Source organism: Lontra canadensis, unplaced genomic scaffold, assembly GCF_010015895.1.
Source record: "Lontra canadensis isolate GAN:19392208 unplaced genomic scaffold, GSC_riverotter_1.0 scaffold20, whole genome shotgun sequence".
In the NCBI taxonomy this organism is placed as follows: Eukaryota; Metazoa; Chordata; class Mammalia; order Carnivora; family Mustelidae; genus Lontra; species Lontra canadensis.
Window position 1 is genome coordinate 4,519,787 of NW_022631014.1, and position 24,376 is coordinate 4,544,162.

The 24,376-nt window shown below is 37.2% G+C and overlaps 1 protein-coding gene and 1 pseudogene across 2 annotated transcripts in view; one reads left to right on the top strand and one right to left on the bottom strand.

Annotated features, from left to right (window-relative positions):
* ZNF385D (zinc finger protein 385D) overlaps window positions 1-24,376 on the bottom strand; it is an 889,426-nt gene that overhangs the window by 182,500 nt on the left and 682,550 nt on the right. The window lies entirely within an intron of this gene.
* LOC116869609 lies at window positions 4,514-23,206 on the top strand (annotated as a pseudogene).

Below are 24,376 nucleotides of genomic sequence, written 5' to 3' on the forward strand. Positions count from 1 at the left end.
TATAATGAATAGAATAAATAGACCTTACGGCTTTCAAATGATCTTTCTGTATTATTTCCCTTTCACAACAGTTTAAGTAATTACACACTGAAATTGTTCACTCAAAATTATCTTGGATTTTAAAATTGGAGTTCTTCTTCCCCTTGTTCAAAGTTTTAACTTATTTTCTTTCTGCAAACATTTGAGAAAGAAAGAAGCTTAAAATCCACTCTGTACTGTGACCGTTCTGCACTTCTTATACTGGTCCTCCCAATGTGTCTGATTCACACATTATGCTGGAATTAAATGGTGGAAAGTGGGTCTTCCAGTTGAAATGCACATACATTTCACATATACACATTTCTTGAGACTATCCCAGTAATTTATCTTCATAGTTTTGTCTCTCTTTTCTACTTTCTTACTGAGCCATGATACTGGTAGGGGGTTGGGGGTATGAAAGATTGTGCCACTCCACACAAAACATGTTCCTGATATCCATCTCCAAATAATAGACCATCTCAGATTCACTACTCTTGAAATTCAATAGGTTTTCCAAACCTATTGTATTTTTTTATAGGCATAGTATATTGGCTATTGAAAGTGTCTTTTATGATTGGGAGCTACCATCTATATACCTGTAACAATGATCCAGAACTTTTTATGAATGCATTCTTTGGTATGTATGATGGCACATATGAGAACATACAGCTTGGCCTCTGAGGAAATGAAGAGAAAGGGTGGGATGGTGTGTTAACCCCAACAGTTAAAAGAGTTCACTGCTTTCTTACAAGCTCTGAGAAAAGACCTTACAGGAAGTTAGAGCCTCTTTGTGACAAAGGCCATCATTGGCTGGTCCTTTCTGTTTTCTTGACCATAGAGTCAAAGTCACTCCAACACACTAAATGTGAGTGTTTTATGCCAATGCTAGCTAAATTCATTGTTCTGTAAGCTGGCTGTATGAAGAGCTGAGAACCATGTGAAGCAAAACCTGGTATGTCCTTTTATAATACAAGAGAACTGGAATAGGACGCCATCTAGACCAGGGGTTGAGAACATTTTCTGTAAAGAGCCAAATAGTAAATATTTCAGGTTTTGAGGGCCATGGGGTCTTGTCTCAACTATTCAACTGTGTTTTTGTAGCATGAAAGCAGCCATAAAAAAAAAAAAATATGTAAACTAATGAGCATGGCTGTGTTCCAATAAAACTTTATTTACAAAAATATGTGACCCACTGGATTTGGCCCACAGGCTGTAGTCTGGGGACTTTCAGCTTGTTCTGGCTTCTATGCTGACATGGTGACTAAGCAGAAGTAAATCAACAAATTACTCTGGCCCTTAAGTTCGCCAACTATAAAAAACACTAATAGAATTCTAGATCTTAATGTACTAAAGGATACTGGCATGCATGTCCACACAAAAAAGACAACCACATATTGACCTCTAAATATTTTTGCTATAGATACATACACATGTGGATTTGACTAAGATGCCATATTTGATATCTGTGCTTTAGTTACTCCAAAGGTACCTTTTGAGTATCCAATCAGAAAAATGTGGCCTGAAACATTAATCTATCAAGTTTTAGCTTTATGAACATAGATAAAGTAATTTCTGCCTTTATGTCTCATATTCTTTTTTAAAATGGGGATAATTAAACTACACAAAATTGTTCTAGCTTCATGTGTAACTGCATGTGTTCAAACCAAGGTGCCCCCTCCCCCGGAAAGTCATTCAATCTTTCAGTCCACTCATTCATAAGCAAGTATCTTGATGTTCATCTTAATGTGGTGGAATACTCCAAATTCTCAGCAATATCACCAAAAGCTATAAGTAGAGTTAGAGTTTTCCTGCATGTGCCTCACTAGAACTTCATCCCTGCTAGCTCCAACAATGAGCAACAATTCTCATTGGTCTGCTTTTGTCCACACTGTAGATTATCACTCATTTTCGATTTTCTTAGAGCTCTGTGTTTAGTAGAGTGTCATAAACAATTACAGGGTACCTAGAATAAATTTTAGCATGAGGAATGAGGTGTAGAACCAGAGAATTTGGATTAGAAGGAGGAGGGGGGGAGGACGGGGAGGAGAAGGAACAGGAGAAGAAATAGACCTGAGGGAGAGAAGGAGAAGGAAGAAGAGAGAACAAGAGGGAGGAGAAGGAAGAGAAAATGGAAAATTATTATTACTATTATTATTATTATTATTTCCTATTACTGGGAATTTCATGAATTACATCCCTCTATCATCTAGTCCTCCTGCCATGTCCTCAGGTTTCTCTTTCTTGTTAAACCATTATTACATTTATTTTCTCTATCTCCACACATCTTCCAATTTCTCGGACCAAACAAAAATTTTCTCACTTTACTATTAGAACAAACCAGCTCTTCTTTGAAGCAATCTTCTGAAAATCTCCTTACAAGTTAAGATGCATTTTGTAGCATTTTCATTCTACCCTCACTTAGTCAGCAGGACTCACTAGTTAAGAGAAAAGAGACCTCTGGGTATATACTTAAAAGATTTGAATATAGAGACTTGAACAGATATTTGTATACCTATATTTATAGCAGCATTACTTGCAATAGCCAAAAGATGGAAATCACCCAAATATCCATCAATGGGTGAATGGATAAACAAAATGTGGTACATATATACGATGGACTATTTTTCAGCCTTTAAAAGGAAGGGAATTCTGATACATGCTACAACATGGATGAACTCTGAAGATATCTTAAATGGAATAAACCAGATACAAAAGGACAAACACTGTACCCAGAGTATCCAAACCCTTAGAGACAGAATGTGGAAAGGTGATTGCCAGGGGCTGGCAGGAAGATAAAGGGAATGGCCAGTTGTTATTTAATGGGTACAGAGTTTCAGATTTGCAAGATAAAAAAGTTCTGAAGGTGGATGGGGTGACGATTGCACAACAATGTGAATATACTTACTGCTCCTGCACTATACACTTAGAAATGGCTAAAATGGTAAATTTTAATTATGTAAATTTTGGTATAATAAAAAAAGCCAAAGCAGAAAAAATACATGTGATTTTCAAAAGCCCACGTTTTTGAATTTGAAGAGTTGGGCTTTTGAGTGTAAGTTCTAAAGACCACAATGTGTAAAATTCCCACCATAACAAGACAGATTGAGAAAAATGAAGGTTCACGTAAAACCTATTTTTCCCATGTCAAAGCATAGTAGCATTCTCTGGGCTGAGGAAGGCCCACGGAGTCAGAGAAGACAAAAACTTAGTGTTGGTTGGTGAAGAAGAGTCAAGCTGAGTAGCAGGAAAATGGCCATCATGTACTTTGTTGGGAAAGTAGAGACGAGGGGTCCTGTTCAGCTTCATCACTGACCTACATCACCAATGCCAAGATCCTGGAGCTTATATGGGCCCACCATAGTTCAGGAGCAAAATATATGTCTGCGTGGGTGAGTAGAAAGTATCTAAAAAAATGAGTACGTCAAATCATGGAATTACAGAATGTTCCAGTGATGCAACGTTCAACAGAATGAACTTTTCATTCACATCACAGTATCATTGATGCTATGATGGCCTTAGACAGCCACTTCAATTTTCCAAGGATCGCGAGTGTCATGAAGAAATGACTGGATTGATTTCAAGATCCTTCACAGGTTGTAGAAATGGCTAGAAATGACATAACCTGCAGAGACCTGATGTGCTGTCCAGTGTAGTAGCCACAAGCCACGAAACACTCTTTAGGTATAGACACATTAAAATTAAATACAATTAAACACTTGGGTACTCCGTTGCATTAGCCACATTTCGAGTGCTCAACAGCCACCCACGGCTAGTGGCTACCCAAACAGAGCAGACACAACACATTTTCAACATCATAAAAAGTTCACTTGCACAACACTGGTTTAGAACAACAGGTGATAGAAGAAATCTATGTAGCTGAACCACCAAGAATCGTATGAATAGACCCGAGAACATCCCACCGCCTACAACAAGAACAGGAAGGACAAAGAACCAGATGTCTCCTGCCCCCTGAGATTTTTAAGGCACCCAGAATATAAATATAATCCAGGGAAGTAGAAAGACTCTGGATTAACTAACATTGTATTTTTACCACACACAGAATTGAAGTTCAAAATAGAAACTACGTTCAGTTAAAAAAAAAGTTTCTTACACACATAGCCTTATAAATCAAAATTTGTAGCATATCACCCATAAATCATGCTTTCCCGAGATAACATAGGCAACACTATTGTGTGAAAGTAACTGTAGCATTTTTTAAGGATGAGATTGTATTCTTATCACCACCTATATGAAATGCACAACACGATGCCTAGTTTATACGTTATACACCTGGTTCATAGATGGCACTGGTAGTTTTTCTGGTTATTACTCCCGAAAACATCTTGTTATGGACACACAAAATAAAAGCATGTATCTGAGAAGGAACACAGCCATATCTAAAAACAACAAAACCATCTCTGAGAATAAGCAGCCAGGAAGAGCCGAGAGAACGTGAAGTCCTCTAAGTCAGAAAACTTGGCATGTCTTTGACACAATGGTCCCTGAGAAAGTTTTACAAATTCCAAATTGTAGAAAATACCAGGTTCTTGCACCCACTGGCAGTACCGGAACTGGCAACAGCTGTGCCTGTCAAATTCACACTAATCAGTTAACAGTTGTCCAAATCAAATTGCAGCCAAGGTTGTTAGAGTCGTTGATAAAATAAACAGTTGTTGAGAGGGAGATGGTGCAAGCTGGTGAGATCGCACTAGCAGCTGGGACTTGGGGTGTGAATGAAAAGGGACAGGAAGTAGAGGTCAACTGAGAGCTTTGTGACCCACACAGTTGCGGACTCCCCTAGAACTAACTTCCTAACCCTTTCGTCGCTAAGCCTCCTAATAGCGAGGGACCTTAACTGCAGCTGAAATCCACAAAGAAAGACTGGATAAATGAACAAATGAAACTCAGGGGCCTCTGTTTTGAAGGTGGGAGCAGGGCTTAAAAATAAAATAAATAAATAAACCTCTAAATCCACTGGCAGGCCAAAATTGGGGGATTTGAGAAAAATAAAGCTATTAAATTAGTTAGTTGGTAGGAATTCTACAGACGTGTGTATGACCTAAGATTTTCTGGAAAAGCCGAAGTTCCCTGCAGTCCCCACCTACTTCCAAGGCAGCCAGCCACCAGCCCTCCCTGTCAGCCAAGTTTCACACCATCAGTCCCTGCATGGAGGAAGGAACGTCAGAGAGAAGGGCAACCAGACAAAGATAAAGCGACTTCATGCCAACGAGTCATTTCTTTTCTCCCTCATCACTAAGTCACAGTAGCTGGGTCTTGTTTTAAATTTAGCTTTCCTAGGCCCACGTTCAGCATTAGGTACAGAGAAGAACTGCATGTTAATAAAACTTAGTAAATGCCTCTTTCGCTAGCCAGGGTTTTAGGTTTGGCATTTCATTAGTCTATAATTTATGGGTGAGTCACAAATTTGTCTTCTACCTGGAAGGGCAGTCAACTCCAAGAACTGAGTTTAAATGAGCATCTTGTAAAGCTCAGAGAAACGCAGTCCCAGTTTACAGGGACCAAGAAAAGATGTAAAAGATAACAGGGTCAGATACTTTTTTAAGAAGGAAAACAATTCAAGAAAAGTTTTAAAATTTGTTTTTCCTTTCAAAACTTCATGAAGAAGAATATATATATACATATATATATATACATACATATATATAAAATCTGGGGGTGTAGAGAGAAGCCATGGAAGTAAACACAGTCATGGATTTGGTTATGTTCAGGAAAATGAGGAAGGAAGGAAAACACCATTCATTGAGCACCTACTTATTCAGGACTGTTCTTAAGTTTTTTACTTTGGAAGTTTTGCTTACTGTGGTGTTCCACATTATTATCCTTATTTTCTAGATGAGGAATCAGTTGCCCAGGAAGGTGAAGTAAATGGACCAAGAACCACACTTGCTGAGCAGCAATGTTAAATTTGAACCCAGATCTCTATTTTCAAAGGTAAGCTACAAATTTGAAAGAGGACTTAACAGCCACAGACTGTTTTCAGTGGTAACTGGGACTAACTCATTCAGCCAACATTAAGTGAGCATCTACTGCGTGTTGATCACTGTTAGGGGAAAAATGGCAAATGGTGCAATTTGGGAACAGGTCAAGCCTTGAGAAAATGGGATAGTGTTGACAATGCTTTAGGCTCTACCCACTTCAGAGGAAGTTACAAAGAAGGAAACTAACCTTTCCTCCCATTTCCACTCTCTTCATTTTCTTTCCATGTATCATTCGGCAATGTTTCAACCAGCATTCAGAGCCAGCGGCTTCAGTATGCCAGGTCACAAACAGAAAGCAGTGGAAAGGGCTGTGCTGTTGCCTGTTAATAGCTGCGCTGCCCAGCCTGTCTTTGTCTAATTCTAGGGCTTGTTGAAGTTAAGGGTAGAGAGAACAGAGAGCCAGTCCAAAGCGATTTTGTAAATGTCATTTATACCATGCTACAAGTGATATTTTTAATTGGCAATCAATTTCTTAGCGACAGGCAGTTTCTCATTTTTAAGCAGAACAGAATACTCAAAGAAAACAGCAAGTATAGAGCACCTGGGTGCCTCAGCGGATTAAGCCTCTGCCTTCAGCTCAGGTCATGATCTCAGAGACTTGGAATCGAGTCCTGCATCGGGCTCTCTGCTCAGCGGGGAGCCTGCTTCCACCCCCACCCCCGCCTGCCTCTCTGCCTACTTGTGATCTGTCTCTGTCAAATAAATAATTAAAATCTTAAAAAAAAAAAAAAAAAACAGCAAGTATAGACAGAGCTAAGATTTTAAATATTAAATTTACAGACAACCCAAATGGCCAAAACAATTCTTATCATCCAAATTCTGATATGGCTGTTAAGGAAATTATAGGCATTTTCTAAGCACTAATCTTTTAAAGGGATTGCCTAAATAAGATGTAATAAAAATAACACAAAACCTCCATATGGGAGTTTCCTTACTGTGCCACTGTAAATCATTTCTGGTCCTACAGTTCTTTGGCAGGATATCCTGACGTGACAGTGATGAATCAATTCTTCCTTTCTTTTCACCCTCCCCACCTTTCTCTTTTTCTCTTTCTTTCTGTTTCCCTTTCTCGCTTCCTTTCTTCTCTCTTTCTCTCCTTCCTTCCGTACTTGCTACCACAGATAAAACAAACCCCTGCTTATTTTTCAGGAGTGCTTTCAGTTCTGAAGAACATCCGTTAACACAGCTAATTATATAATACCCATTAACACAGCTGAATTCCTAAAATAATGATTTTGTTCCATTTTCATTATCTGTAAGTCTGTTTCTTTTCCCCACAGAATTAAGTGTGGTGGTAAAAGGTGCTTCTCCCTCTATATTCCTGACTAGCTTAATCAAATAATTCCTTAAAGTACATCACTTTTCATTTTAAATGTAGCTTTAAAAAACAGGTTAACAACTGCCTACATTTAACTGTAGATTTTATGGGCTATAATATTATATGTCATCCACTACCAATTTTATAGGCTTAGCAGAATAAAATAATCATTGATCTTTTTCATAGGAATGCTATTAAGAAAAACGATGTAAACTTCAACTGATTAAAATGTTACTTAAGATGCTTTATTAAAACTTATTTTAAAGCAATTTTTCTCATTAAGACTTGACAAATCTGGAGAGCACTTTATTTAATCTCCATTATGAGGATGTTTTGCATGCAAAGAGGAGCCTGCAGGACTGTGAGACCCAGAGAGACTTAGGTGGTCTAGAGTCGCTGGTACCTGTGGGCGATAATTTCTTGCAGATCTGCAGCGTAATTGCTTCTTACAAAAATCGAGGTGAGAAGAGCAGGGAACCAAGATCTCGTTCATAGCTTTAGTCTTCTATAAATATCGATAACAAATGGAGATGAGAACCACACCCAGTGAAAGCCTGTGTGATTCTTACATATCTCTTATGATTCCTTGATTAAAATATCCCACAACAGGAATTCAACAGATTTAAAGGATGCTAGCAGATGACAAAAGAACTGGAAAAGATCTATCAGGAAACAGCAAAGGAGCAATCATTCTTGCTACTTTCCCAACTGCCCAAAGCCGGTACCATATTCTTCAGGTCAGTGTATTCCAAGAAATAAGATACATGTGATATTTCATTTAACCCACAAATAACCCATGAGGCAGTTGTAGTATTACTTCCATTTTACAGATGAGGTAACAGAGGCACAGGGAAACCAAGTAACTTCCTCTACACTATATAGTAACTAGTGAATCCAGAATATAAACCTTAGACTTTGGTTGCAAAACCCACTGCCTTCAGCTCCATGGCCTTGCTCCTCAATATATGGTCCCTGGTGAGCAAGATCAGCTTTCCCTGTAACTTTTTTAGAAACACATTTTCTGATTTAATTGCATGCAGATATTCAGGAACTGCTCTACACTATAACAGTAATATGAATAATAGTAACATAAATTACATTATCTATTTCTTTATAGCTTTAAGGTATGGGCCCATATAGTACTCAGCCATGGGCAAACCAAGGCTTGAGGGCAACTAAAAAGAATTTTTTTTTTTTTTTTTAAAGTAGGCTCAACATGGGGCCTGAAATCAAGACCTCAGCTGAAGTCAGGAGTCTGATGCTTAACTGACTGAGCCACGCTGGCATCCCAAGAAGAAAGTTCTGAAGACAAAGAGTTTATTTGGATGTCACCGGAGGGTGTTCTGTCCCTCCGTTTATAAAACAGCATGAACACATTGGCTTCTTGGAAGATTATGAAGGGAGTGGCCATGGACTCGTGTCCCCAGAAACTACTTAGGGCTATGACATCATGGAAATTTGCTGAACTTGCCTAGGAAGTATTGTCCAACTGTATCAGAATGCTACCTTACCAAAGACACTAAATGTCCTTTCTGAGAAAATAATGAAAAAAATGCATTTCATGAGAGTTTCCATTTATACAAGGAGCAGTCTTGGCAAAGCAACTGTTCAGAACCAGGAAATATTTAGAACTCCAGTATCTTCTGTTGAATGCTTTAAATAACTCAAAGACCAAATTTAATTAATTTGTATCAAATGTAAAACTGGATATAGCTCTTTTATAATAAATGCAAGTTAGCTAAAAAATAATGTGATAGGATAGATTTTTTTTTCAATTCTTTGACTTTGTTCAAATAAGAGCCAGCTCATTAAAGGGAATCAATCTGTCAAATTAGTAGTATTGAATTTGCGACTTAAATTATTTAAAATATGTTGATTTCTTGTGCCTGCCTCCTCAGCTAAATTATGAGCTTTATTCTTCATTTATTCTACAACATTCTATAAACATTTATGAATTGTCTGTTACTTGCATCTCTGAGAGTGTCTGGTATGGTACAGATCCATATTAGTCACATAATAAATGTTTATTGATTCATGAACTAATGAAATTTATTCAGTTTCTCTAGATTAAGACCACATTCCTTGAAGGAAAGAACAGGGCCTTGGTCATTGTTGTATCTCCCAAACTAGAAATCTGACAGTAACAGGGTATTTACTAAATTAATGAATGAGTAAAAGTTTGCAGAGAACTAGGAAGTTGCCACACGCTTGAAGGGTACTGTGAAATATGTTAATTCCAGCAAGTAAATAATATCCATTTTATGGCAGTCATGTGACTATTTTATATCTTAAAATTTAAATTAACAACAGAACCCTTATGTATTAAACACCTGTCAGTTCAATTAAATAAAACCAACTATTGTCAAAGTTTTCAGTTTCTATTCATTTCCTACTAGCTCACATATGTTGTGATTCAATATTGTGTGCTAGCAATCAACATGATAAACACATTTATGTATTTATATATGTTTCTTTTACTTAACTTAAAGTTTGCTGTGTTGATTGCTAGCACACAAAACTTAAAGTATTTCTATATGTTTCTTTTACTTCTTTTAATTAACCAAAGTTAATTCCCACTTAATATTCACATTATCAAGAGTCAAAATTTATAAGAACAAAGTCCACAATTACAAAACATGCATTCATGATTTTAGGAGCAGAATTCCTTAAGGCAGGTCTTTAAACATCAGTGCTCCACAGATAGACAATTTTTAAAAAGGGTAAAGATAAAATACATCTTTTTATAACAAGTGTTTTTTAGAGCATCTGACATCTGTAAGATTTTTGTTTATGTCATTCTCAAAAAAATTAAAAAAAGAAGAAACTAATACAGATATCCTCAGGACATAGGGAGAAATCTAGAGCCATTTATTCTTCCGCTTTAGCTAATCAAAAATAGAAGTGGCCAATGTCAGTTAAAAATAATGGCCACCAACCAGTCATGTAAATAAAGAAAGCAGCTTCTATTGAAGAAGGCCAGTGTACTAAATATGGAATTAGATAGTAATTGCAGAACTAATTACCATATTTACAGTCAAACATTAAAGTTGGCAAGAAGATCAAAAGAAGTGATGAGAAGGCAAGCATCCTGGAGTCCTAGTATATCAAAAACTGAAAATGTGGGAAAGGTGGCCAAAATAAATGTGGAATATGAGGAACTGCATATGTAATCAACATTCCCCAAACCTGTGGAACTGTGTATTAAATATAAACAAATTTCACCTTTTGTCAACTTTAAATCTTTGGATCGATTTCAGGAGCCAACATTCAACATTCAACTTGGAACATTTTTCTTTGCTTCTTATTTATTTATTTTTTCCCGGATGTTCTTTTAGGTCTATTTGGCTCCATTAAGAGTAAAGCTAACACCCGTCTCCCTGCCAACTATTGTAAGGATCTTTTTCTCCAGTTGAAAACAGGATAGGCAGCAAAATACATAGATAAGAGAGAATGGTAAAGGGTGCCTAGATGGCTCAGTTGGTTAAACAACGTACTCTTGATTTCAGTACAGGTTGTGATCTCAGGATTCTGGGATCCAGTCCTACATCAGGCTGTGTGCTCAGTGGGAAGTCTGCTTGCAATTCTCTCTCCCCCTCTCCTTCTGCCCCTCCCCTACTACTACTCTCTTCCACTCCCTCTCTCTAAAATATTAAATCTTTAAGAAAAAAAAAAAAGAATGAAGTGGCTACATTCATTTATTTTTCTCTATTTAGGCATGAAAGTCTTTAAAACATGAATTTTTAAAAATCCTTCAAACAGCTTACAGGTATCTGCAAATGACATACTATTTAAAATAACACATGCCATGTATCTCATGCTTTCAAAAGAATTCTGAGATCAACATGTATACTCTGGTTCTTCATGTTCCCCTCTCACAGATTCCCAAAACATTTCAATGAAGTTAGAAATTAACCAGGGTAACACAAGGCAGGGAGTCTTACCTCTCATTACAGCTTTACTGACAATTTCTGAGACGAGTGTACTGGCTTTGGACACAGCAAACTTTAAGTAGTTGATTGGTTCAAAGTTTGTTGATGTTGTTGATGTGGGTTGTTTTCTTTTTTAAGGAGTAGTTAGCATTTATATTTTTACTTTTATTATTATTTTTTAAAGATTTTATTTATCCATTTGTTGGAGAGACAGCACAAGCAGGGGGAGCAGCAGGCAGAGGGAGAAGCAGGATCCCCGCTGAGCAGGGAGCCCAATGACGTGGAACTTGATCCCAGAACCCTGAGATCACGACCAGAGCTGAAGGCGTTGCTTAACCAACTGAGTCACCCAGGTGTCCCTATATTTTTATTTTTGACACAAATATGTTTTTCAGACCCTTACAATTATCTTGACAATTTAAATCTTTTTACAAAGTAAAAAGTAAAGACAAATTCTGGGCCTAAAAGCCTATAAAATATTATCTCGTTTCTATTTTAGCTCATGTTATTTTCATTCAGCTAAAATTGAGTATATTCATCAGGTGTACCACAGAGTGTATATGTGATCACTTCATTCTATTGTGTGGAAGAAATTTCTATGGTTTCATCTGGGTTAGTAAGCATAGCAGTCTGGATTTTTTGTGTGGGGGTTTGTTAATGGGGGAGAAGTACCTCCAAGTTATTAATAAAACTATGCTGAATAGTTTTAACATTTATATGGCAAATTGCAAGTATTAACAAGTCCAGTTAGCCAACTTTAAATTTAAATTGGACTTGTTAACCTCATTTAGGAGTTTTATGATAGATATGTTATAGTGGGTTCAATGATCCTTACCTCTAAAATGAAAGTTTTCCTAATACTCAGAACCTAGTGGTTCTAAACTACAGTCATTCCTTGAAAAATACAGACCTTTCAATAGAAAGTTAAGCATCACATTGACATTTTAAATTTGCTGGGTGGCCCAAAAGTTGACCACTGCTGAGGAATAATCAAAGGGCAGTGTTTGAATGGTGATATTAATTTGCCAAAGACTCTAAACTACCATGCCACCTATACTATGAAACCCAATGTAAGGCAGAGCACCATCTCAATCAAATTCCATTACAACTGATACTAATAACAAGACTCCAAAATGTTCCTAACCTCTTTGATCTCAATGAATATGCAAGTGTTTACATGATAATGTTTTTAATAAGTAAATTTGAATTGCATTTTAGGAGTAAGTTGTCAAGCTTGATTAATACATTCTCTGATAGTGCAGTCTCCTCTAAACACTAGAAAGGTAAGGGACGCCTGGGTGGCTCAGTCAGTTAAGTGTCTGCTTTCACCTCAGGTCATGATCCCAGGGTCCTGGGATCAAGCCCCGCATCAAGCTCCCTGTTCAGTGGGGAGTCTGCTTCTTCCTCTCCCTCTGTCCCCCCTGCCCTACTTCTGCTCTCTCTTTCACTCTCTCAGATAAATAAATAAAATCTTTAAAAATAATAAAATAAATAGTAGAAAGTTACAAGAAGCAACAATTTAATCTTTCTATTTGGGTATTTATCTAAATAGTTTTAGGAGAAGCCTTTGAGCAAGCCTAATCATAATTGTGATACAGAAATCTCAGAACTGGGAACATGTTGATCAGAAAATAGAGACTTGTGTCTGAAGCTGGCACATCTAAGTATTAATATCAGCTAAGCCCTAAACTAATCATATGTTATAGGTAGCATAAGTTGCAATAAAGTATTTTACTGAAGACATTTGCAACTAATAAAATTTGAAAAGATTTTTAAAACATAAAGTACATAGAATATTATAAATAACTATTGATCACCTAGAGTGAAAAACTAAGTACTAACAGCTCTTTCCCTTATTTCAGAATTTATTATTTTTTTAAACAATACAACCTGGACATTATAGACATGTTGAAGTCTTCTTTGTTCCCCCTCACCAGCCATATTGTCTCTTTCTCATTCCTTAGAATCCTCTACAAATAAGGATTTGATGTGTGTTCTTCCAGTCCATGCTTTTATATGCCATAAATCAATCTTTCTTTCTTTTTAAATCACATTGCCATATGATTTTAAAATATGCATGTGCGCATATATTCTATAGTTCCATACACATTGTGCGAGTTGTGTTTCCTCTCCGTCCCACCTTTTGCTTTTATATTTCCATGTAAAAACAATTCTTTTATTTCAAACACCTCTTGATATATTTATTAAATAGATCTCAATGTTTATCCATTTTCCTATTGATAATCATACTGGTTGCCATGCAGTTGTTTTGTCTGTTTCTTTTGGCTAATAAAACATTGCTGCAATGAACATCAGTGAATTAAGCCTCTTGACACAGATATGGAAGAGTTTTTCTACATACTTAGATTCAGTATTTTAGACATAGATACCCATATACACTTGTGTGTATATATATATTTTTCCTTATTCAAAATCTAAATGTTTTAGTATGATTTTAGGTAAGTAGAATTAAAAACAAACTAATTCTAAGCTCAAAATAGTTATATTTCATCTCTCTGCCCTCATTCCAAACTATGATCTCAAAACTGGATATGCCAATAGGACCTGATAGTCTAAGAGCTAATTAAGTTGAATCTCAAAAACAAGTTAGTATTTTCTGACCTTTTTTTTTTTCTAGTTAAAGAACAAGTAAGGTTATCTGAGGGGAAAAAAAAAAAGCCAGTCTCCCCATAGAGACCATCACACACAAACACTACCTATTTGGCTATGTAAATTCTGTTACGTAGAAAGTGCCAGAAAGTGCTGATTACCTCTCTATTATATAATTCCTATCACAAGTTCCTAGGAAAGCAGGGACCATTGCTTTTCAACATAGCATGTGATGAAAGTCACAGAAGTACTAAAACAGTAGGTATGCACATCTGTTCTAAAGAGCACAAGGATGTTTTGGTAAAAATGATTGTTTTTTTCTGTCTGACTTCCTTTGAAAAAAATGCTTCAAAAATGTCTCCAACTTACTGTACTACTAGATTATCATTACTCTAGTTTCTCTTTTTAAAACGATAATTTGGATTTAGAATTCCAAGCAATAAAGTTAGTTTCTTATCTCCATGTATAGTCACTGGAAATTCTTTTTTCTTTTTTTTTTCTTTTTTCCTTTAGTTTCTTAAAATCCCTCATCAAGGTCCTTGAAATGAATTCCATTTTAGAGTGTTCAGGAAGGAAAGCTCAAGAATTAACTGCTAACTTTACCTCTTTCATATTCGCCCAAACTCAAGATAAAATGTGCCTCATGGGGTTAAGCTTCGGAGAAAGGCAAAATGCATATTATCTTACTTTTGACTGGTACTATCCTGATTTAAGAGTTTCAGAGAGTGCCATTTACCACTGCCACACCTCACCAGGATAAGGGAAATTGGATAGCACTAAAGGAATTTGGGTGAAATTGTATTTGTGGCTTTCTCAATACATCGTTCGAATTATCTAAATAATGGCTTCAAAGTCCCCATCACTTTCTGTGTAGAGATGAAACTCAAATCCTTAACAATAAGAGTAGAACAGTGCTTCTCAATTCTCTCTGCTGAAGAACCAACTATTCCCCTCATCAATCACAGCCCAAAACTCTTATAAAATATAATAAAATGAATTACCGGAAAAAATGAAATGAAAAAACATACCAAATTAAATCACAGTTCTTTATTGGCTTCAACAGATGTAAAATTGCTCTACAGGGCTATAAAAACTTCCAAATGCTGCTCACTCTATTTCTGTACCTGTCAGAGACCTGTCAACAGTTTTTGGACCAGGATGGCTCTGAGAACAGCACTTTGAGAAGCACTGGGTCATGAAACCAAACTGTCTTGCTGGCAAAAAAGTTCTCATTCCTTTGACTAAGAGCAGTGAGAAACAGAATTCACATTGTTCTTTACATTTGTGTTGAAGGGGACATATGAAAAGACAACTTTCCTCAAAAGATTATCTAAGAAGGTTATTTTTATATCTGTGCTGAGCTGTAAAAATGGATTTTCCCACCCATTTGACAACAGGGTGGAAAACACTGACTCTCAACATTTAAGGGGCAAAGGAATCGCTTTGGGGAGATTATGAATAATGCTCATTAGGGTTCCAACACCAGAACCTCTGATTCAATAGACTTCCCTAATACCTACTATTTCTATATTCCTTTTAAACTTTAACAACTTTAGACACTCATATGAGGTCAACATGATTGTTCTAGTTCCACGAATGGGAAAATCTGGACTCTGAGTTTTACAATAGGGAAAGTATTAAACATAGAATTTAAACCGTTTAATTTCTAAGTTTAGTGTTTTGTTTTTTTTTCCTTATGTGTGTACTTGGGTCTTAAGTCTTAAGAAGCCTAAATTGTTGCTGGGGTAGGAGTAGATTTTTTTTTTAATTTATTGCCATTTAAAGTTTTTTATCCCCCTAATAATGATTGCCCATTTACAACTTAAACGCTTATGAGGGTGATGTAATATACAGCCCTCACTTATGATCTAAATGTTCTTTTCCATACTTGTCCAATCATGCCAGAATATTATTCAGCTTACTGTCTTGGAGTTAAGTCTTCCAAGAAATTACAGATTACTTAATTAACTGACTAGTATAGAACCAAGGCTCTGATAGCTGATTAAAGAAACTACAACTGTTTTCAGACACAAGATCAGTTAGCTTTGTAATAGATGAAATTACACTGATCCTGGATCACTGAACCTAAGTCTTGACATGATCTGATGATAAGTATTTGTGTGATTTGGGGCAAATTATTTTCTCTCTCACCTACAGGTTTCCTTACCCATGTTATTCAGGTAATAGCTATAACACACAAGACTCTATGAAATTAGATTTTTTTAAGAGGTGCGTGTAAAATTGCCTTTGGAGCTCTTATCACTCAGTTCATGATCAATACATCTTTAAAAAAAAAAGTGATATATTGTGTGTTATATTTTTCCTTTGTTTTTAGGAGCTCCAGGAAGCCTGAACTAGCTCCATAAAGAAAATTTCCCTGTAGTGTAGGGTCTCTCCCCGACCAGGGAGACTTATTTACCATCACTGCAGATGGGGAATAAAAAGCTGGATTAGAAATTGTCAGAAACACTGTAGTATGGAGTCTGGTGAGGGCTGGGCGGGTGGTAGATTAGATGGCTCTAAAAATCTTTTCTTGGGGCACCTGGATGGCTCAGTGGGTTAAAGCCTCTGCTTTTGGCTCAGGTCATGATCTCAGGGTCCTGAGATCGAGTCCCGCATCGGGCTCTCTGCTTGGCGGGGAGCCTGCTTCCTCCCCCCAACCCTCTGCCTACTTGTGATCTCTCTCTGTCAAATAAATAAATAAAATATTTAATAAATAAATAAATAAATAAACAAACAAATAAATAAAAATCGTCTCTTGCTAGGGCTGCCATAACAAAGTACTACAGATTGGGTGGCTTAAACAACAGAATTGTTTAAACGTATTGCCTCACGGTTCTGGAGGCTAGAATTCCAAAATCAAAGTGTAAGGGAAGGATCTATTCTAGACCTGTCTTCTTGGCTTATTGATGGTGTTTTCCATGTGTCTCCTCATATCATCTTCCCTCTATGTGTGGCTCTGTGTCCAAATTTTCCCTTATAAGGATAACCCATCATAATGTGTTAGGGCTCACACTAATGAGCTTGTCGTAACTAATTACATCTTCAATGACCTTATTTCCAAACAAGATCACATTCAAAGCACAATGACTTATGTTTCGGCGGGGGAGGACACACAATTCAAATCATAACATTATGATTCAATGATTAGCATCCTCATGAAACAGAAGACACGAGTCTCGGTTTTTTTCTCATGTCTGACACTTACTAGCCAAGAAACTGAATTCTCTCAATTATTCTAGGCTTATCTGTAAAATAAGTGAGTTGGAGTAGAAACAAATTGACTCTCAAAAGTTTATTCCATTTCTAAAATGTCTATATCTAAGTGTGGAGTAGGGATTTCCAAAAGACTTCATAAGCAGATGTTTCTTATGAGGCTTTTGCTATGCAAATATGACCCACTTCATGCACAATCCCATAAACTCTGAGCTTAGATGGGCTCTTATCTGGGTCCCCCTCTTTTCGCAGTATCAAACAGTAAGAAATTCCTAGCGAGAAACTAGCAAACAGGTCAAATATATTCTTTGCAAAAGCAAAGTTTCAGCTCATCATGATTAGAATAACTGATAAGGGAAAATAAGAATATGATGTGTATTATGCCACAACCTTTAATGAAAGAAACATACTCATACTTTCTCCTATCTCTGGAAAGATAGATAGAAGAGTCATTGACCACCCTGATTGTCACTTAAGAGAGGAGAACTGAGTGGCAAGGGGAAAAGAATAAGGGACACTTTTTTGCTGTTCTTTTTACAGTTTGAATCACAGGAAAATGTGTTACCCACTCAAAGAGTAAACAAGTGTTAAAATAGAAGAAATATTCATGTGTTGTGCATTTGTTTATTAGCCTTTTATTTTCAAGCCAAGATATTCTATATTTAAGTTATTTTGTGTTTTTGGAGTCTTCATAAACAGGCTTGACTTTTACAGCTTGGGGCTTCACAGGAAGCTACGGGGTTTGGCAAACAAGATTACATATTTGTTTCAGTGTGAAAACATATAATGAAAGAAGACTTCATAAGCAGATGTTTCTTACGAGGCTTTTGCTATACAAATATGACCCACTTAATGCACAGAACTAGCTAGCAATCTGCTACCTCTGTCTTCAAAGAACAAGGAACTTAGCAATCAATATTATATTTATTATGGCATTTTTCACCTGAAAAATTTCCACACCCTCTACCCGTCATGACTAAGAAAGACAGTCTTATTTTTTTCTACCCATAATTTCCAGCTGGCTGCCTACATATTTTAGTGACAGCAGCAGTTGTAAACATTTAGTAAGAGCAGTTACTAATGTATGAGCTGGATTTAATTAATATCTTTTAAAAACAAGTGCAAGTGTGCTGAACTATTGTTTCTCTAACTCCTACACTGGTTGAGGGATGGGAGGCATCTCCATAGCTGGAACAGTTAACAAAATACAGAAACTCAGAGGAAAGCAAGAGTAAAGAATAGGTTTTGAAAGGAAAGAAGACCCCGTGTGCCAATAAACATGATGGTACTTCCATTTTAAAGATGGAGGAAACAAAGATCTTAAAGGGTATAAATCTGAAGAAAACAAGAACTTGAATCTGACATTTCCTATTTCGGGTTCTGTATTTTTGTCCTTCACCTATTATGATATTATAAATGCTTACTTAAGCTACAGCTGTAGAATATATGGCATACACATGCAATGCTGTCCTTTTAGAGTCATAATGTGCCTCACCATTATTTTATGGTAAAAGTCTTTCTGGATTCACATGAAAGAGTTGATGAATATTATAAAATACTGATTTTAGAGGACATTCTATAAATAACCACTGTGATTTTAACATCACCGTTCTTTTACATAACCAAAGTAAATAAATGCATGAGCCAACATAAAATTATGGATGTAAATTAAGGGGATGGTTTGATGTTATGCTTGCTTATGTTTCCTAATAATTGCTTAAATTAATAACTTTGGTTAGATGGAAATAATCCAATGTATGAAAACAGTGAGTACTTAGATTTTTTAAATTACTGAGACATTTCGGTCAATTATGTTTTCTTATGGCACAACTGTATTATCTTCTATTATCTATCAAGCATTTTCCCTGTTATCTATCCATCTATCTACCCATGCATCCCTCTACCCTCCATTCACTCATTCTAGAACTGTGTGTGAGTCTTTGTACTGTTCCAGGCTCTGTGCTATGGTTACTTTATCAAATAAGATTAATATGGAGCTGATCTCAGTTCCCAAATTAAACATTAACCTTTACCATATAGCTTTCCTTGGCCACCTCCAAGTGACCTCACCTTCCCTTGAACTCAGGGAGCATTTACTTTCAAAGGACTTTATTTAAGCATTTAATTAGAGAGACTTCATAGAATGATTAAACTACTCTACCCCATTTTTTCAATAAATGAAGAAAACTATATAGACGGGGTTCTTGCTTGCCTAAATCTTACTGTCTTATGTAATGTTTTAACATCCAGCTGTATACCAGTCGCTGGTAGAAGTGTGTTTTAAGAAGTGGCTAATCAACTTATTTAAATAATGATAGACACAAGGACAATTCCTCCTCTTCCACTTCCCCCTCAGCCCTTTTGCTTCCTCTTCCTCCTCTCTCCCCTCCTCTCCTCTTTCTTCTTCCTCTTCTTCCTTCTTCTTTTTGTTTTCTATTGTCTGCTATAGTGTCAGATATATAGCCAGAGCTTAGTAAACGTCCAATAAGCAAATCAATGCAGAAAAGATTAATTCCATCTTCTTCCTCATATTCTCCATTACATTTATTGGGATCATCATTATAAAAAATGCCTTAGATGGAACTGTTACTTTCAAGAGGCCCGTGTCTCAAGTTATAGAATTATTTAGTGGGACTCCAAAGTTTGTAGAATGAATAAATTACTGAATGAATAAGAGAATAAAAAAAAGTCACTCATATTTTCCTCACTAACAATTTTGGGACTGTGACACACATAAAAGCTTAAAAGTCCCATAGAAAATTTTTGCTTTTAACCAGTTGGGAGGCAGGTGATAGTGTCAGATACTTGCCCCATAACAAGCATTTAATAAATAGCAGCTGTAGCCAATGTCCTGCACATGTCATCCAAAAAGAGAGGTTCACAGCATTTCTGGGAGATGAAACAGAACCACAGAAGGATGATGCTCAGCATATAGCTGTAGCTTCCAATACTTCAAACCTCCCTAATACCCCGCCAACAAACACCAGAAAGTTCCACAATGACAGAAATTTAGCCTCTTAGATTTACTGCTGATTCTGAAGGGCCTGGCCCATGGTCAGTCCTCAATAAACTTGTGTTGAATGAATGAAGAAATATGTTCCAGGAGTGTAAGAATTGTCCAGTGTATTTAATCATTTCTCTGGATTCCCCTCCCAATACCCACAGATGTTCAAAACCTGAGGTCCCGAACCTGAACGACTAAATCAGAACTTGAGTTTTAATATGATTCCCCCAGAGATTCATAAGCACCATACAGTATGAGAAATACTGCTATAAATCACATAAATTTCACCTTCCTATCCCCCTCCCTGCAACTGATAACAATCCTGAACTCAAACTAACACCACACTCAAGTGTCTAGCTGTTGTTTTTTGAGAAATAGGTTGATTTAGAGTAGAGTTAGATGCTAAGATCTGATCTCTCTTTCTCAGCATCTCCTTCCCCACTCCTCTTGCCCCCTTGGCTGCCTCTCCCCTAGTGAAATCATATCAGACACAGGAATAACACAGAGTCAACATTTCTACACTGATTTACTTTTTTTGAATGTTAGAGAATATGGGGCACCTGGATGCCTTAGTCAGAAGAGCATGTAACTCTTAATCTCGGGGTCATGAGTTCAAACCCCATGTTGGGTGTAGAGATTACTAAAAATAAATAAACTTAAAAAATATATAGAGTATTAGCCCAAGCTAATTGAAGGCAAAGAGTTACTCTCCTTTATTTGCCCATCTTTCTGCCTTTGGGCCCTCTGTGTGACTTTATTCTTTTTTGTGCATCTCCTAGGAGGAGAAAGACCTCAGTGTTTACTGAGAATCTGGTATATGCAGGTGCATTAGGTCAGTTTACTCATTTAACCTTTAATGGAAGGTTAAAGCCATGGAAGGGGTCGGACATAAGATCAGGCTTACAGTCAGTCCCCATGAACACATTCTCCCAAAGTTGTACATTTTCAACAAAATTTTGAAGGTTCATTATTGTCATAACTACTGAGGAGGATATGAAGTTTTAATATGTTAGAGTAATGAAAAACAGAGGGGAATTCTGAGACCTAAGGAGAAAACTGTCAAGGAGTATAGGTATTTTTTGATGATCAGCTCCCATTGAAAACAACATCCTAAGTAACCCAAGCCACTTCTCAGCTTCAGTCTCCAGCATTTTGAAAGTCAGCTCTCCTTCTGATCACAAACCTAAGAGAAATGTATTCATTCTCATTTCATAGAAAAGGACACTGAGGCTCCAAAGGATTTAGCCTCTTATCCATGGTTGCAAACATGCTCAGGTTTTCTGATTATGCATAACCTTTCCATTCTGCCATCATGTCAAGTCTGTTGGCAACTCAGCACCGCCTTCCCTCCTCTATGCTTTCCCTCACATCACAAGGACTGGAAGCCCTAGGGTTACATTCCCACGGGTCTCTGCCAGCAGTATTCAGGCATGGACCCCATAAAGAGAGGCATTTCATGGGATTTGGATGAAAGAAACTGGGATTACTGAGCATCTTGTATTTCTGCAACTTCCTGATTCCATGAAAGCAAGCATGAAAACTGAGAGCTAACAATAGCCTTCTCTGACCTTTGTTTGCCTGCATAGCACCTCCAAAAGCTTTATAAGCACCTAAATCCTTATATTAAGTCCCTTCCTGTTTGCATGCCTAGAATAGTTTCTGTTTTTCCCACCAAACCCTCACTAAGCCAACCACACAACCTTCTACTCTTGTCCCCAGCCTGCCATTCTACTCTATACATCTTTCTTCATAAAAGCACCCATATTGAGTTTCCAGGACTTGGGTTTTTTTTTTTTTAATTTATTTATTTTTTATAAACATATATTTATTTTTTCCCCAGGGGTACAGGTCTGTGAATCTCCAGGTTTACACACTTCACAGCACTCACCATAGCACATACCCTCCCCAATGTCCATAACCCCACCCCCCCTCTCCCAACCCCCCTCCCCGCAGCAACCCTCAGTTTGTTTTGTGAGATTAAGAGTCACTTATGGTTTGTCCAGGACTTGTTTTTAAAGTAGACCACAAACTCCAAGGTTTAGAAGCACAGTTTAAAGAAATGGGTTTCACCAAGGATAGTCTGACCCGGAGATTTGAACAGCACAGCAATGCCTTTGGCAAGCCAGGCAGCCCAGGATGAGCTGTGGAGAGCAGTTCTGGCCCCCAAATTCACTTCAATGGAACTGAATATTTTATACAGCTACGTCACTGAAGTTCTCATCTGCTTGCACACTCGTGTGCTTGACAAGCTGCCAGACCTGGTGCGAGGTCTTCCCACCTTAACCTCTATCCTGTGACGAAAAGTCAAGAACTAGCGCGTTGGAGTTGTGTGGGAGTCTGTCCTGGAGGAGTGTGGGCTGCAAGAAGGAGATATCACAGCCCTTTGTACCTTCTTTATTGCCCATGGCCACAGGGCAGAATACTATGGTGCTAAAGTGAGGCAGATGTATATCAGGGATGTCACTTTCCTAATCACTAACATGGTAAAGAATCAGGCTCTGCAGGATGGTTTACTGAAGGCTGTTCAGATCATTGAGAAGGGGAAAGCAGTGAGGGCCCCCAAAGAGCAAAAGTCATCGCTAAAAGAGTTGCTACCACCAGTCAGAAACTAATTTTGATGACCAAGAGACTCTACTTCTAGGAATTTATCTTGCAAATGGGGGGAAAAGATGCATGTACAATTTATTATAGGCTTATTTTTATAGCAAAAGTGAGGGAAGCCTTAAATATGATAAATTGATACAATGGATACTTTTTGTTTAGCAATATTAGAGAATGAAGAAGTTCTTTGTGTAACTGTAAAATGATATGGAGTTATCACCAAGATGTATTGTTTTCAAATATTTCCTATATATTGTGAAGTAGGAAAAAAGGGCAAAAACAAATACACACACACACACACACACACACACACACACACAAGCTAATATATCCACAAAATTCATAAACTTTTTCTGGAGAGATATATTAGAAAGTAAGAACATTGGTTGTGTCAGGAGAAAAAACGAAGAGGCTAGGGGTCAAAAGTAGGAGGAATTATTTTCACTGTTACTCCATTTTGTAAATTTTTGAATTTTGAGCCATGTGAATGTACTGCATACTAAAAGACAAACAACAATAAAAACACCTAATATGTATTGTAAAAAAAAAAAAAAAGCACCCATATTTACCAATGTTTATTTGTTCAAGCTTCCTTTATAAATTGAATTATTTCAGGGCAGACATCACAATATAATTTTTGCTATCATGATTCCTGCCATGTAGTGATGCACTTATTAACAGTAATTGTTTGAATGGACCAAACTCATACCACTTTCTAGTATTTCTTTCCTAAACACCATCTGCCTATTTCCAGGATTGGTTCCTTTTGAGAAATGCTGATGCAGAATGGGATCAGAATGATCCTGAGTACTCCTGAGTACTCCTGGAGTACTGAAACTCCAATGTCTTAAGAGATTGAGGGGCAGGGTAGGGGGTACATGAGGAATTCAAGGAAAGCTCTCTCTTGTCTGAAAGCTACTGAAACAACCAGGATATGACATCCTTAGGTTAAGGGAACAGTTTCTATTGCTAATCTTTAAAAATTGACTTTGAGAAGAACAAGGGATCCAAATGGTTTTATCGAATGTCCTCTTTTATATCCTTTTCCAAGCTCAGATTCGCCACCTATTTTCCTTTCCCTTCTAACTATGCATATTTTTACAGATGTTTCATTATTCTATTTGACTTACATCCAAACCCAGTGGCTTAAGCTCTTGTGGAAGGATAATAATCAGGGATATCCATTTATGTTTTCATGATTTTATCTCATATATATTTTTTTTTTCCTTCACCATTCTGACCATCCCTATCCCCAGCAGACAGATGATACCATACACGAAGCCTCAGTGGGGGAATATAACAGGCAGTCAGTCTGTGATCATCATGAACTTGCTTCAACAAGGTCAGATGCGGGAAAGTTGTTTGGTGGCAGATGGTTCATCATTTTCTTGGCAAAGGGATAATAGCAGTTTGGCACATCTAGGCGGAAGGGACCACCAACAGCCTTGCAAAGTGTGTAGGTCTAAAGTTGGGAGCTGGGGGCTTAACTAGCCATGCTAACCAGGTGCTGACCATCAATGACTGTCTTTGTAGATAAATAACTTAGTGAACAGGGGAGTAACCCACCAAGAGCTGGATGGATAGCCTGTTTGATTCCACAACCTTAGCACACCCTGAAACAGAATTATATTGAATTTCCCTTCACCATAAAATGGAGTTTTGAATGAGGAGTAAAAATCAA